The 15,295-nt window shown below is 40.3% G+C and overlaps 1 long non-coding RNA gene across 1 annotated transcript; it reads right to left on the bottom strand.

Moving 5' to 3' along the window:
- Window positions 1-1,111: 1,111 nt before the first annotated feature.
- LOC135775331 (uncharacterized) lies at window positions 1,112-8,156 on the bottom strand. The gene is made up of 3 exons (XR_010543862.2): window positions 7,718-8,156; window positions 7,530-7,636; window positions 1,112-6,459 (listed from the first exon to the last, which is right to left on the bottom strand). It is a non-coding gene; the product is annotated as an uncharacterized lncRNA (long non-coding RNA).
- Between the last annotated feature and the right edge of the window lie 7,139 nt (window positions 8,157-15,295).

Here is a 15,295-nt window from a genome sequence, read left to right as displayed (position 1 = left end):
TGCTATGGAACCATCTTTCGATGTTGTCATGGACAGGTTGGTTGTTTTTAAGTCACATGACCTGCAATCGCTTGCGGCTTCCAGCACTTTGTCTGTAAATAATGCCAGAAAAAGTCGGTGAACACGGCAGCCACATATCGGCCGGTGTCGATACACATAAAACTCACAAATATCGGCCCGATATATCGGCCGCCGATATATCGGTCTATCACTAGAACTAACCCAGGATTTTGCATCTGAGCTCTTTATATAAACATCCTCAAAACATAACACACTGTATAGTGTATACTTATATCCTCATGTCTTATTTTAAGCAAAAGCTTCACACACTTTCATTGCATTTATTCCTAAAATAATTTAACATTAACATTCAGAATAACTCTTTGTTACAGATTTTAGCTATGGAGATTGATGATGATGGCTTATGCATATGAAACGACATTTTTTTATTATACTCACAGTTTTCCACTAAATGCCCACAAACACAGGATGTTTTTCATTCATGCCAAATTTGCAAATCAGCATCGTCTTGTGTACAATTTTTCACTGGCTTTATGCCCCATACCACATCTTGAGAGCATAAAACCGCATTATCTCTTACCCTTCATATTTAAATAGGTTCAAAAAGTATTGCTCAAGCAGCATATCCTCCATTTCACTGAATGTTTAAAGAGGTCATGTGGCAGATTTGCAAGATTAAAGATCAAAGGCTCTTCAGAGCTGTCTTTCAGACCAATAATTTTGATCATCATCTGTGTAAGAAGTCAAGCAGTGTTGGGTTTCCTGTAGAACGAGAGTTGTGAGGTTTAATGTGTTTATATGCGGTTTGTTTTGTCAATCTGTCAGCAGAAATTGAGTTTTGAGTAGCTGCTATCAGAAAGAAGATTTGAACAGGTAATGTGATGACAAAAATGCTTTGGACTTTATTGTAAGAATTCATGAACCAGCTATTATAAAAACAAGTTTTTACGTTTCAGCATCTGACAAAGCGCATGCAAATGGATAAGGCGGACTGTGACTCCTCTTGGAAGCTGGTTTCAGATGGTGTTTTAGAGTGCTGATGAAATAAATCTAGCACCATTTGAAATCAGTGTTCTTAGGGGGGGAACCCATCACTTTTATTATTGATGGAAAAATTGTGACAACACTCATCATGCACACGGTCAACAAACCTTACATCAAGAGAAACTTCGAGATTTGTGTCCTCTTCACAAGGTTGACCGATTTCTTTTGGTGTTCAGAGTCTTTGGGGGTTTCTAGCACCATTTGAAATCGGTTAAAATGAAGGACAGATATCTTCAATGTAGCACTTCAGCATCTTTGTTTTACTTTCTTTTATATTTATACTTGTTTTACTTTATTATATAATGTTTTACTATTTGTAAGTACTGTAATGTGTTATATATTTAACAAAACATTTTATTCTAAACCAGCAATAATGGCAAAATTCTGTGATCATTAATTATAATTTTTTTTACGAAGGAGCTCCCAATAATAATGAAATGTGTCATTAATGCTAAAAGGTTTAATTAACCCTACTTGTCCGCTAGGGGGCAGGCTTGCTTTTTAAAAGGAAGGCGTTATTGAATAATTCTTACATTACTTCAACATAGATATTTTTAACAGACTTACAAACATAGCTTTCAACCAGACAGCATATAAACAATATGATCATACTATATATAAACAAAATATTTTGCATGCACCATTCAGGGTGCCTACGGGGTTTGGAAAAGTCTGTAAAAGTATGGAATTTGATTTGAGTATTTCCAGGTCTGGAAAAGTATGGAAAAAATAAATCAGAGTATGGAAAAATATTTACATTTCCAGACTATTGTCCATATTTTGTTTTCTAAAAATAAAATAAAAAAATTCTAAATGTATTTAATAAATATATATTATTATACAAAAAAATTCAAGATTTTTTAATTACCCCATTGGCAGATTTTTTTTGCTTGTTTTATGCACAAATCACTTAAATTTGATATTTTTGGTCTAAAAACTAGACTTATTTTCTTGGGTCATGTTGCTCATCAAGAAAAAGCATCTTAAATTAAAAAAAAATAATATTTTTACTGAAAACATGACAAAAGTACTAAGAATTTTTTTCTTAATTTATTTAATTTTTTTTTTTAGCAGTGCAATAAAGCGTTGACCTATTTTTTATTATTTTATTTGCAGATCCACATTAAATTCATCTAAATTGGTGAACAATACTTTTTTTTGCACTTGATCATTTTTATTTTTGTAACTATTACATTTACATTAATGCTTGTTACCAGGTAAAATTAAACATTTCTAAATGTATATAATAAATATATATTATTATACAATCGTTTTTTCATGGCGATTGGATCAGTAAGCCAGCACTGCAAAAAGATGGTTTTTAAACTTGATCTTAGTATCGAATGATTTTTTTTTAATCTGCCAATGGGGTAAGCAAATTTTTCTTGAATTTAGTGTTTAAGAAAAATTTTCAAGATTTTTTGCTTACCCCATTGGCAGATTTTTTTGCTTGTTTTATGCACAAATCACTTAAATTTGATATTTTTGGTCTAAAAACTAGACTTATTTTCTTGGGTCATTTTGCTCATCAAGAAAAAGCATCTTAAATAAAAAAAAATGATATTTTTACTGAAAACAAGATGCCGTGCAATACTAAGAATTTTTTTTCTTAATTTATTTTATTTATTTTTTTAGCAGTGCAATAAAGCTTTGACCTATTTTTTATTATTTTATTTGCAGATCCACATTAAATTCATCTAAATTGGTGAACAATACTTTTTTTTGCACTTGATCATTTTTATTTTTGTAACTATTACATTTACATTAATGCTTGTTACCAGGTAGATTCTCTTTAATAGACCCTTTAAAGTAGCATAAAAAGAAACGTGTGTGTATGGCTCCGACTTGTAGCCTATGTACGTATGTAGCTATAGACTAAATATGTATAAATATGAGGTGAAGGAAAAAATACACTTATTAAAAAAAGTGAAATATAAAACCGTGTCTTAAACTGTTTATCGAGAAGTTTGCAGTTTTACGTTTCAAAGATGGCGCAAGAGAAGCAGAAACTGCAGTCCTTCATTTCTGTGTGACAGTTTTGAAACACTGACAAATGATTATCACTGTACTGTAGCATACTTGAGATCATGAAGAATTTTGCGACTAGACCAGCAGGTGGCGGTGTTTGACAACGTGGTCAGTCGGTGAACGTATTTAGGTTTAGGATTGGGTTGGGGCTTTTTAAGAAATACTCCTCAAACTATTATTTTACACTAATTTGACGGTTTAAAAATGGTTAGGGTTTGAGTTAAGGTTAGGTTGGGGTGTCTTTTTTAAAACGTTGATCCAGGATCATCAAAAAATGTGAAATCAGTCAATGTACGGTGTTGTTCAACCGATAGAAAACTAAAAACAATTAAAAAACTAAACCGAAACTGGTATAAAAAACACAAAATAAGCAAACACACGTTTATGCAACATGTACAAAAAAAGACAATATCTAAAGGAAACTACATAAATCTAAAAAAGATCACGTAATTACTTACCGAATGATTGTAGAGAAACCGTTCGTTTGGCCGTGGGGTATGCCCGCCTCATACATATTTTAAAGTGAAGCTGCTGGCTCTTTTATCGCCCCCTGGTGGCTGGATGCAGTACATGCCATAAACCCCGCATTCGCATTTGTAGGCTGCATTCATTAAGTCTTATTTCAGAATATGAACAATTATGAAGCTGACTATTATACTTAGTTAATTGTAAATCGTTTTAATATGATTATGCGAATGTAATGCTCAGTTAACCTAAATAAACCAGGCTTGATGACGCATGCTTCCGGCAAGATTTTGAAGTGTGCATTTCCCTTACGAAAATTAACCATGGTATTATTGTGGTAAAAGTGTAGTAACCATAGTTTTTTGGTGTATTGATTACTATCAGCAAAACTATGGTTTTTGAAAACCATAGTTGTAAAAACCATGTTTATTTTGTGGTTACCATGGTTTTACTACAGTAACCATGGTTTTTTGGTTTTAACTGTAGTAAAACCATGGTTAATTTTCATAAGGGTTGATAGGCACTTTACTATCCCATAAGCATCCAGGAAAGAAGAGGAGGTGTTCCTTTAAGTTATTGCGCTTGTTTAACATCATCCAATTTAAAGAAGTTGTGTGTTGGTTTTTGACTGTACCAAGTAAAAAAAAATTTTTTATATATAGATATTTAGGAAAGATGCTAAGTTCACTTATCTGCTTCTTTGAAAATAATGCTGTATATAGCCAGTTATTCTTTTAGAAATGCGCCTTCCAGTCTGGAATGTCAAATGCTCAACACAAATGCCATTCACATTAAACAATTAATTTTGATTTAACGTTGCTATAGCAGTTTTTGTATCTTGTTAAACTGCATTAAATGGTAACTCTATGGCTCAACTCGGTGGTTTCGAGAAAGATATCTTTCCTGTACCAAATGACTTCCACTGTGATGTCACAGATCTTCATTCACATTTATGCTTTTGGCAGAGGCTTTAATTTTAAATAAAAAAATAAAAATGAAACAAACAGACTGTTAAAATGCATTATAAGCATCACGGTACCAATTGAGTTACAAGAGCACCTGCGGTTTGTCTCCAGAGGGACATCAAACTCCTGCTCCAGGCAAAAGTTCATCAGCTTGTTTTTGTAGCGTTGATAGTTCACCCGGTAACATTAATCCCATTTATAATTTTAAGTCAGCAACACAAGCCTGCGTAAATATTATTGAACCCATGTTATTTATAATTATATTTCTAATAATTTAATACAAATTGATATTACATCATTTTTTAAATCTGCACATTTTCTTCTTGTGTATAACACAATACCTGCATTTTGCAAACATGCATTTTAGTCTGGGACTAGGATAACCCCTGTCCGAGAAACAGCCCCATCTTTACATCTTGTAATATAGCTATAGTATATTGTGTTGTATAGTTACTTGTACTCAAACTAGTTGTGATTTTTGCCAGGTGGGATTGCTCCTGGATAAACTTAGTCCTGGAACTACTTTCCACCAGCAGATTTTAGAGTTAACAATTTGTTTAAAGGTGCAGTGTGTAAATTTTAGCGGCATCTAGTGGTAAGGTTGCAAATTGCAACCAACGGCTTAGTCAACTGCTCACCCCTCGCTTTTAAAACACATAAAGAAGCTACGGTAGCCACCACCTGACAAACATGTCATCGTCGGAGACAACTTTGTAAAAAAATGTGTCAGTTAAGGGCTTCTGTAGAAAAATGGCGGCACAAAATGGCGACTTCCATGTAAGGGGACCCTCAATGTATGTAGATAAAAAGGTCTCGTTCTAAGGTAATAAACACATAACGGTTCATTATGAAAGGTCTTTATACACCCCTGATAATATAGTTGTGTATATTATTTTGCATTTCTGTCAAGAGGTCCTTCTAAAAATTACACACTGCACCTTTAAAACAACATGTCACATTCTTATGTTAAAATGGTTAACATTATAAATAAACATTAAAGCTGCTGTAACATCACGTCTAAGAAATTGTATGTTGACAATTAACGTGTTTCAGTGATGAAGGTCAATTTTTGTTGTAGCATGTTTTTACATAGATCAATAAACTGATGGTGTCCATCTTATTTAAAGTACAAAACATTATTTATTAAAGGAGACAAATCATAAAAATCTGTCTTTTTCATGTTTAAGTGCTATTATTGGGTCCCCCAGTGCTTTTATCAACCTAGAAAACGTAAAAGATCAACCCAGTAACTTTGTTTTGTTAAACCATTCTCTGCAAACATGTGAAAAATTAGGTAATTGAAATTTAGCTCCCTTTGTGATGTCACAAGGGGATAATAGCACCCCTTAATCTCCACTATCCAACCACAGCACTGTCATTTATTGCAGAGATCAGCTCATTTGCATTTTAAAGGACATATCCAAAAATGGCAAATTTTTGCTCACACCTACAAAGTGGCAATTTTAACATGCTATAATAAATGATCTAAATGATATTTTGAGCTAAATGTTTAGATACATATATGGGAAAACTTTATAAACATTTAGATTAACATTATATTAATATTGTCTATTTAAAAATTGTATTACAACAGGTGGGACTAAATCGCATAAATTAGCAGGATGTTACCCATAAAGATTTGCACTAGATCTACACTCAGACATTTACAGATGTTACAGAAACACAGAAGAGTTTGCATTTGAAAGCGATTAATTGAACAGACACAGTTGGTTACATGGGGACAGAATGAACCTTACACCAAAATTTAGCATAAATCAAAAGACAAAAAAAGTGTTATTCAAGGAAATTGTGACAAACATCCACTGATTACACAATGTTTAAAACATTATTATTTAATCTAATTAAATCAGGTCACAGAAAGAGAGATGATTTCTGATGTGTCCATGTTTTCACTTCTAGGTCAAAGAGTTTGGGCCTACATAGTAGAACAAATCATAACATTTATAAAAATATTTGCTACTGTAAAGTCTTAGGCAATTATCTATACAATACAGTATGCAATAAAACTGCATTAGAGAAAAACTCATATGGGGTAAACATTTTTAGGGGAAGCTACTTAACTCTTTCCCCGCCAATGACGAGATTTTCCGTCTTTCCGCAATATCGCTATTATCCACCAGGTGGCGCCCTTCCGCAACTTTTTAAACCCGGAAGTATTGCCCTATGGCAAGCGGCTGCATGTCCGTGTGTGTCTGTTTTAAAGATCGCTCTGAATGGGATCTCTATGAAAAGTCCGTCACAAAAATGGAATTATCTCTGCTTTTTGATCAAAATGTGGTGTTTTTGCAGAAACCTACCCATATTCAAAAGCTGATTGCAAAAGAACCACTGAAGGTAGGATGAAACGGGTTTTTTTTTTTTTTGAAAGCAGAGGGTCTGTTCTTTCATTTGGTATATTGTATGTTTATATATTTAAAGAAGAACATTTTCTGGAAGGCATTAAACTTTGGTGAAAATCATGAAAAACGCTGGCGCTGGATGGCAACTATTTTTAAAAACGCTGGCGGTGAAAGAGTTAATTCAACATTTTTGTGCATTTTATGATACATATTGCTTTAAAGGACATTTACAGTGCTGTACAAACCACCCATCAAAGCTGGCACAAGAGTTCATGAGACTTGGGACAAAAATACAACCCCGGCCCCACACACACACACGTGTAATGTAGATGCGTTTAGTGTGGTCTTTAGGCATTGGGCCTTTTGACAACATTTATAGCTGTCTCACCCAGTTTGGTCAGCCATCGAGCGCCATGATAAAATAGTATTGTGAAATTACAGCGTTTCCATTAATCAATGTTATATAACAAAAATGTAATTTTTTCCTCTAATAAGAAGTTATTCCAAAAATCATTGATGTTGGTAGATTTATGTATATTGGAGACACTGCACTAGCTAGTGATGCAAGCATGTTATCCAAAAACCCCTCATGTAGAGGGTAATGGAAACACTTTATAACATAGTTATGTAACAGTCAATAAATTACCTGGGCCACAGGTGTAGGACACATTCAGGTATTTGTAGGTTCCTTCACAGGGATCACCAAAAACTGTGCTACTAGCAAGAACCGAACAATCTTGTTTTCCATCACATCTGTTAAAACACACAATAAACCTTTTTTTTAAGGCAATCATTTTAATGTCCCATAACTTGTTATGTTTACAGTGTTCTTACTGAGTGGTCAGCACACTTAGGGTTGAACTCTGAGTGCACTGAACATTTGAGATTTGGTCAGCTGGTTTTCCAGTAGAGCAGGTTACACCGTTTGTTCATCCATAATTGGCTGCAGACACTTTTATAAACTGATTGTCTGTTGATAAATAGTATAACACAAGTGTTTGTGTGTGTAAAAAAAGAATATTATATACATTTGCCATTATTTTATGTACATTGACATGTTCAACCTTATCCATCATTATTACTAATAATTATAATAATGTCCTCTGAAGCTAACCAAATATGACAGAGTGAAAGGCATGTTTCTGTTTCACTATCGCGAAATAAGCCAAAAACAAGATTTGTCATTCCACTTCAGAAGACATTAATTAACCCATGTGTATTAGATATTGTAGTTAAGAGAACTAGTTAAGACTAGAATGAAGTATCTGCAATGTATATAGCAGGATCAAAATATTTACTTACTGGGGTGACAAATATAGGACACATTCATGTATTTGTTTATTCCTTGACAGGGATCACCAAAAACTGCGCCAATCGCCAAAATGGAACAAGCCTGTTTTCCATCACATCTATAAATAAACAGAATTAAAGCAATTTATAAAAATAAAAAATAAACATTTTGATGTCCAAATAATGTTTACAATGTGCTCACCGATTGGTCAGCAGACTTAGAGATGAACTCTGAGAGCAATGAACATTTGAGATCTGGTCAGCTGGTCTTCCAGTAGAGCAGGTTACACTGTTTGTTCGTCCAAAATTGGCTGAAAGCACTTTAATAAACCGATTGTCTGTTGACAAAAAGTAGCATTACTCGAGAAAATGTATTCTTTGTTTTGTTTTTTTAAACAGTCCACATTTTTGAGGGTTTTTATGATTTATGTGGCATAAAATGCTATGGCATTTCACATTCAGTCTTAAAGAGCACCTATTATCACATTCACGATTTTACATTTCCTTTGGTGTGTTATTACATGTTAACAATATGCAAAGGTACAAATCCCAAAGAATACGATGATGCGAGTTATCGTCTCCTCTCAAATCTCTTTTCTTGGAGTACAACGCACAGGGAATGTAGGCAACAGTTTACTTCCTTGGCCTACTGACATGGACACAACGGTCATTATCATAATTCCACCCACTTTTGACCACAGACTGTAAGTAACCTATGTTTTCATATTTAAAGAATTTACTTGTGACTATTTAAACCATGATTTAAACACAAGTTGTTTTAATAATTCATGGTAAACAAACTTGGCTTGCAATCCTCAATGGGAGCTCTGAACCTTTAGAGAGAGCGAACCTGAGGCCGGAGCTCAAGCCCCAAGTTCAACCCCCGGCCCCGCAACAGAACTGCACAGAGGGAGAAAGAGAGGAGTGAAGGAGGAGATTAGGAGGAAGAGGAATGCCGTAAAAAAGGCCATTGGCGCGGAGGCATGGAGGCTGCCTTATATATGACCTTAACCTACTTTTCATAAAGCATGATTTACATATTTACAAATGGGACACTCTGGATTTACATTCAAGGTCACATATTATGCAAAATCCACTTTTACGAGGTGTTTGAACATAAATGTGTAGGCTTGTGTTCACACACTGCCTGCCAACACAGTGAAAAAAAACCCACCATCTACTTCTATTTTGATCCCCATTGACCCAAACAGTCTTATTAGACATGTCATTTAGGTGACATCACGAAAACATAGTCCCGCTCATGAACACAAACTGACTGGTTGATTCAACATGATCTCATGGAAAGTCATGTTACAGTCACATAAAATTTAATTAATTTATTTGTGTCCATGGCACGAAATTCAGCTTTTTTATGTGCCTTGAGCCCAGATGTCTTTTTCGTGTCACTCGCACCAATTTTTATAACTTCTTTAACTCTGGGACCCTGTACCGGGTCCAGAATTATATTATTTTGACTTAATATAACATATTCCTGTAATGGTCTATCATGGACCCAGTACCACATATGAGATACTGTTTGAAAGCTTAGAGTCTCTACTTTCTGCAGATATGCATCACTTTGACATATGTTTTACTGTAAGAAAGTTATTTACACTTAATTTACATTACCCCCCCACACACAATTTTTTATATGATTTAATATTCACGTATTTCATATTTTTCAAGTATGACAAACATGGGCAAGTCTTATATCAAATGAAAGCTCTCACTCTCAGGAATAAGGCTACATTATTTTTGTTCTATTATCATCACATATTCAACAATCGTCGAATGAATAATGAGGTAAAAAATTGTCTTTTGTAAACAAATGGGAAACTTGAGTGTGAACTGCCTCAGATAGCACAGATAGCCACAAATGATACACCATCTTTTATCTTAGGTCCTACTCTAAACAATGAGTCCATTCACAGCATTTTCTTTGGTTGTGTGCATAATTAATCCCTTGCTATTTATTATATGTGCAAAACAAAAAATTAATATTTATATGAAAAATTTATTTTCACACCCTTCAGTAAAATGAGAATAACTTTTGAATGTGACATGCTAAAGAGTTCATTCTTTTTTGGGGTGTTTACTGTCTGCTGCAGCTAACAACCAGAACTGTCTGCAGTCTGCTAGAGCACACAGAACCAGAGTTCCCTTTCAGTCGGTCACTACGACGTCACGTCGTGACCGACGAATTGGGAACCGCTTCGCGGGTGACCTATCTGCTTCGAGAAACCTTTAAAACGCCAATGAACTTGGCATGCAGATAATTGCATCTGCCGGCGCCGCCCCGCCACACAGGTATTTAATGAGCGGCAGGTGCAGTTATCAAATCAGTTTTTTGGCTTCGAAAGCTGGCAGACTGACTGCTCACGAGAAGCTACTCTCTGCTCTTTGGAGAACTCTGCGTGTTTGATTTGGTTGGGCAAAGGCATTTCAGCGGAGGCTCGCGGGTGTTCCATCTCTCTTTCTATTTTTTTGACTTTTTTTCTCACTCTTAGTTGAGTGTGTGCGTAGCCGTTCCCCTGTGTGCTTCATCAACATCAGCACATTAAAAGAGTGTTTCCTCTAAAAGAGTATTGCGGTGTTCTGCGTCTTTTTAAAGACAGCATTTCACTTGCACTGAGGCGGGAGCGTCTTTTTAAAGAGGTCTTTCCGTCCGTGTTTCTGGATGCGGCAAATGTATGGGTCCCCGGGTGGCCACGATCGTCCTCTCTCGTGCGCAAGAGTGCATGCTGAGGCGGCGTTCGTGGAGGGTTCATACTCCTAAGAGAGCGTGAACCTCTTGGATGGCGGAGACGGGTTTCGTACCTCCGGGAACGTCACCCCCTTTTTTCCGTTGCGGAGCCCCGTTAAAGGTGCGGTGGCAAAACTCCGGAAATCTTATCTCCGTATAAACGGTGCTGAATCGGTTAGCTGGTTCGTCCAGTGAATCTCAGCACCCCCATCCACAGCCAGAGGTGCCGTAAGAGACGGGTGTTGCGTGTTCTACGTGCTCTCGTCCTCTTTCAGTCCTCACAGGGATTCTATGTCTGTCACAGCATCGGAGAGGGGGTCGTCTATTCGGTCGCCGACTCGGACCCACTCCCGCCTTCGAGTTGGGTATGGGCTCCCGTGCTCGACCCCCAGTGGCGGCCATGTACGCTCGGGAGCGCGGAGACGGTCTGTGTGGAGCGGAGAGCTCCTCCCCCACCCGCACCGTCCCGCCTAGATGATTGGCACTTCAGGACTGCAAGAACAGCCCCAACCTTCTGTGCCTTTCTTCCAGGGGTGCATGTTGGTTGACATGGTCGTGGAAAACTCGTTTTCCTCCAGGAACCGACCGTTCAGCCATCACCTCTCACCTCTCCTGACGGCGGGGCCGCTAAGGGTTATGCTGCTCCAAGAGACCAGCCTCCCTCCCCTCACAGACCCACGGGCTTGTGAGAGGCGGCCTCTGCCGTGCGCGCCATGACGTGATGCAGGTCCGCCAGGCTACAGCACTGAAGGATCTGCACAGGCGAGGTCACGGTCCGGCAACTAAAGAATCCTGTGTGGCTCTGACCTGGCGCTACGAGCGACTGGGTTCACCCCACAGGCCGCTGGACGTGCTATGCCCACCCCCCGGTGGTCCAGGAACGCCATCTCTGGTTGTGTCTTGCGGGCATTAAGTAGGTCGTTAATAATCGCCCTAATGTTCCTTTTAAGACCAGCCATTTCGGCGACGTGGCTGAGAGTGTCCAACAATGATCGGCCGCTTTAGAGCAGACTGAGGCTTCATGCCAAGTCGGAGCATAGCTGCCCCCTCCGTTACGTCAGTATATTGGTCTGCTTTTTGCCGAGGGTGTCCTGCTACGGCTTTTTCGTTCCTTCATCCCGGCAGCTCTGAGGAACCTGTCGTAAGCTGTTCACCCGCCCACTCAGCCCGCTACAGAGGTGGAAAATGAAACTTAGCGGCTCTGAGTCGGGCGACCTGAAGATGGAGAGGATCGCTCGTCAGGAGATGGTGAAAACATCACTCTCCCCCCCACCCCGGAGGAGGGCCGGGTGGGGAATCCTTGGTTTCATTTTGTGTTCCGCCGACTTCAATCGGCACCCACTAACCTCAAAGAGCGAATTCCTCTTCTTTCTCCAGGTCCCCGGAGGCATATAGGAGTTTCGGACGGGCTCAAAACCCTACGTTCTCCTCTTCCTCATTCGCCAGCGGATGTATCGAGCGGGACATCTACAAGGGAGCCCCCTTTGCTCAGCATCCATCAGCGGTTTCGGGTGAGTGTTTCATTACACACAACATCTCACAATGCGGCCAAAGAGCACGCGTCGTTGAGTTCCCCGTCTCCGCTCGCCACGGGTACACATCGTGCCGTTAATTTCCTCTGGCTCGGTATCTGGGGGCCTGGGAAGAGCTTCCCAGCCCGTCGCGTTGGCTTTTACGCACGATCCGTCTCAGTTATACATTCAATTTGCCCGGCTACCTCCCAAATATTCAGGCTTCACCACGGTGAAGGCTGCCGATGCGCACGTACTGCGTGCGGAAGATTGCTGTCCTATTGGCGAAGGACGCGATCGAGCCGGTCCCTCCAGCCGAGATAAAGTCGGGGCTTTACAGCCCTTACTTCATTGTACCCAAGAAGAGTGGCGGGTTGCGTCCGATCCTAGATCTGCGTACTGAGTCGAGAATTCACAGAATTCACATTCACAGAATGCTGTTCAAAATGTTTACGCAGAGGAGCATATTTTTAATGCATCCGCCCATAGGATTGGTTTGCAGCCTTCAACCTGAAGGACGCGTACTTTCATGTCTCCATACTTCCCCGACACAGGCCGTTTCTCCGCTTTGTGTTCGAGGGGTGGGCATATCAGTACAAGGTCTCACCGTTTGGGCTTTCTCTCTCTCTCCCTGTGTCTTCACGAAAGTTGCGGAGGGCGCACTGCAGCCCATGAGAGAGAGAGCGGTGTTTGCGTTTTGGCGTATTGGCTCATAATAGCTCAGTTTCGTCAGATGCTGTGCACACACATAAATCGTGTACTTAAACACCTCGCTCGTCTCGGTCTTCAGGTCAACTGGGGAAAGAGTAAACTTTGCCCTGTGCAGAGGATCTCTTTTCTCGGAATATAACGGGATTTGGTCGATTTAACAACACGTCTCATAGAAGCGTGTGTTCAGTCAATTCTGACTTGCCTAAACATTTAAAGGCAGGGTTGCGGTTCCACTAAAATAATTGTAAAAAACTTCTGGGGCATATGGCAGTAGCTGCGGCTGTGACACCACTCGGGCTGCTCCATATGAGACCGCTTCAGTGTTGGCTTTGTGACCGAGTCCCGAGGAGAGCGTGACTCACCGGCTTTCACAGTATTATAATTACATCGAGATGCCGTCACACTTTCACCCCGTGGTCAGACCCAGCGTTTCTCAGGGTGTGGATGCCACTGAGATAGGTCTCCAGGCATGCTATTGTTGGCAAAAATGTCTCTACAACGGGGTGGGGAGCTACGTACGGCGGGCTCGTCGCTTCGGGGGTCTGGTCGACATTCCAGCGACATTGCCATAAATTGCCTCGAGCTGTGCACTGTATATCTTGAGCTCGTCCGTTTCATCAACGTGATTCGATGCTTAAGATGTATTAGTGCGCACTGACAAAACTGCGGCTGTAGCGTATATCTATCGCCAAGGCGGTCTGCGCTCTCGTCACCTGTCGCATCTCGTCCGTCTCTCCTCTTCTGGAGTCAGAAGTATCTGAGGTCTCTTCGTGCCATTCACATATCGGGGGCGCTGAACACAGTGGCAGACACGCTCTCATGAGCAGCGCGCCCCGGCGAGTGGCGGCTCCACCCCCGGTCGGTTCAGCTGATTTGGAAATGTTTCGGCAGAGCAGTTAGATCTGTTTGCTTCTTCAGAGACAACCCATTGTCGCCTGTTTTATTCATTATCCGAGGGAACACTCGGCGTGAATGCACTGGCACACAGCTGTGTCCCCCCAGTAAGCTTTATTGCGCAGACACTGTGCAAGTCAGGGAGGACGAGGAGCGCATTCTATTAGTTGCGCCGTACCGGACAACTAGGAATTGGTTTTACAGAGTTCACTCTCCTCGCGACAGTCCCTCCCTGGCTGATTCCCTGGCACATTATGGCACCCTCGCCCCGATCTGTGGAACCTCCATGTGTGGTCTCTGGACGGGGCGCGGAGGTTTTAGGTATTTACCCCAGGCGGTATCTAACACCATCACTGTAGCGCGAGCGCCGTCTACGAGGCAGGCGTATACGCTGAAATGGAACCTGTTTGTTGTATGTTGTACTTCTCAACGAGAGGACCCCCGGGAATGCTCGATCAGTATTGTGCTTTCATATCTCCAGCACCGCTTGGAGAAGAGGCTGTCACCACTTACCATTAAAGTAGATATCGCGGCAATATCCGCGCATCACGTACCCATAGACGGTAGATCTGTGGGTCAGCATGATCTGGTCATTAGGTTTTTAAGAGGGTGCACCGAGGCTGAATCCTTCGCGCCCTCTCTCTATTCCTGCTTGGGACTTGTCCATGGTGCTGAAAGCCCTTCAGGACTGCCCTTTCGAGCCTCTGCGGAAGGTGAGCGTCAAGTTTCTCACTATGAAAACTTTGACGCTCCTCGCATTGGCTTCTATTAAAAGGATAGGGGATCTTCATGCATTTTCGGTCAACGATTCGTGCCTTCAGTTCGGGCCGGCTGAATCCAGGGTTACACTGAGACCCCGGCCGGGCTACGTGCCTAAAGTTCCCACCACTCCCTTCAGAGATCAGGTGGTGAGCTTACAAGCGCTGCCTTCGGAGGAGGCAGACCCAGCCATGGCTTTGTTATGTCCTGTGCGTGCACTACGTGTGTATGCCTCGGTGCACCCTCTTAAAAACCTAGACTATCCTTGACTATCTGGGTGAGGCTAGCGCCCACATTGCGCCCCCTAGTTCAATTCAATTCAATTCAATTGTTACATTTGTTAATTGTTGCAAAGCAGCTTTACATGAGTAGATGAGTGAGTATTGTGAGTATTTCCATGGAAAGTTTCTGATTTACTATGTTTCCCTTAGCGGAGTTCGTTCCGCGCCTCTCTAGTGTTGCTAAGAGAGTGTATTTTTATAGACCTCGTGTCTTTTTATCCAT

Source organism: Paramisgurnus dabryanus, chromosome 21, assembly GCF_030506205.2.
Source record: "Paramisgurnus dabryanus chromosome 21, PD_genome_1.1, whole genome shotgun sequence".
NCBI lineage: Eukaryota > Metazoa > Chordata > Actinopteri > Cypriniformes > Cobitidae > Paramisgurnus > Paramisgurnus dabryanus.
The sequence above is the reverse complement of the archived record's forward strand: the minus strand, read 5'-3'. Positions and strand labels throughout refer to the sequence as shown.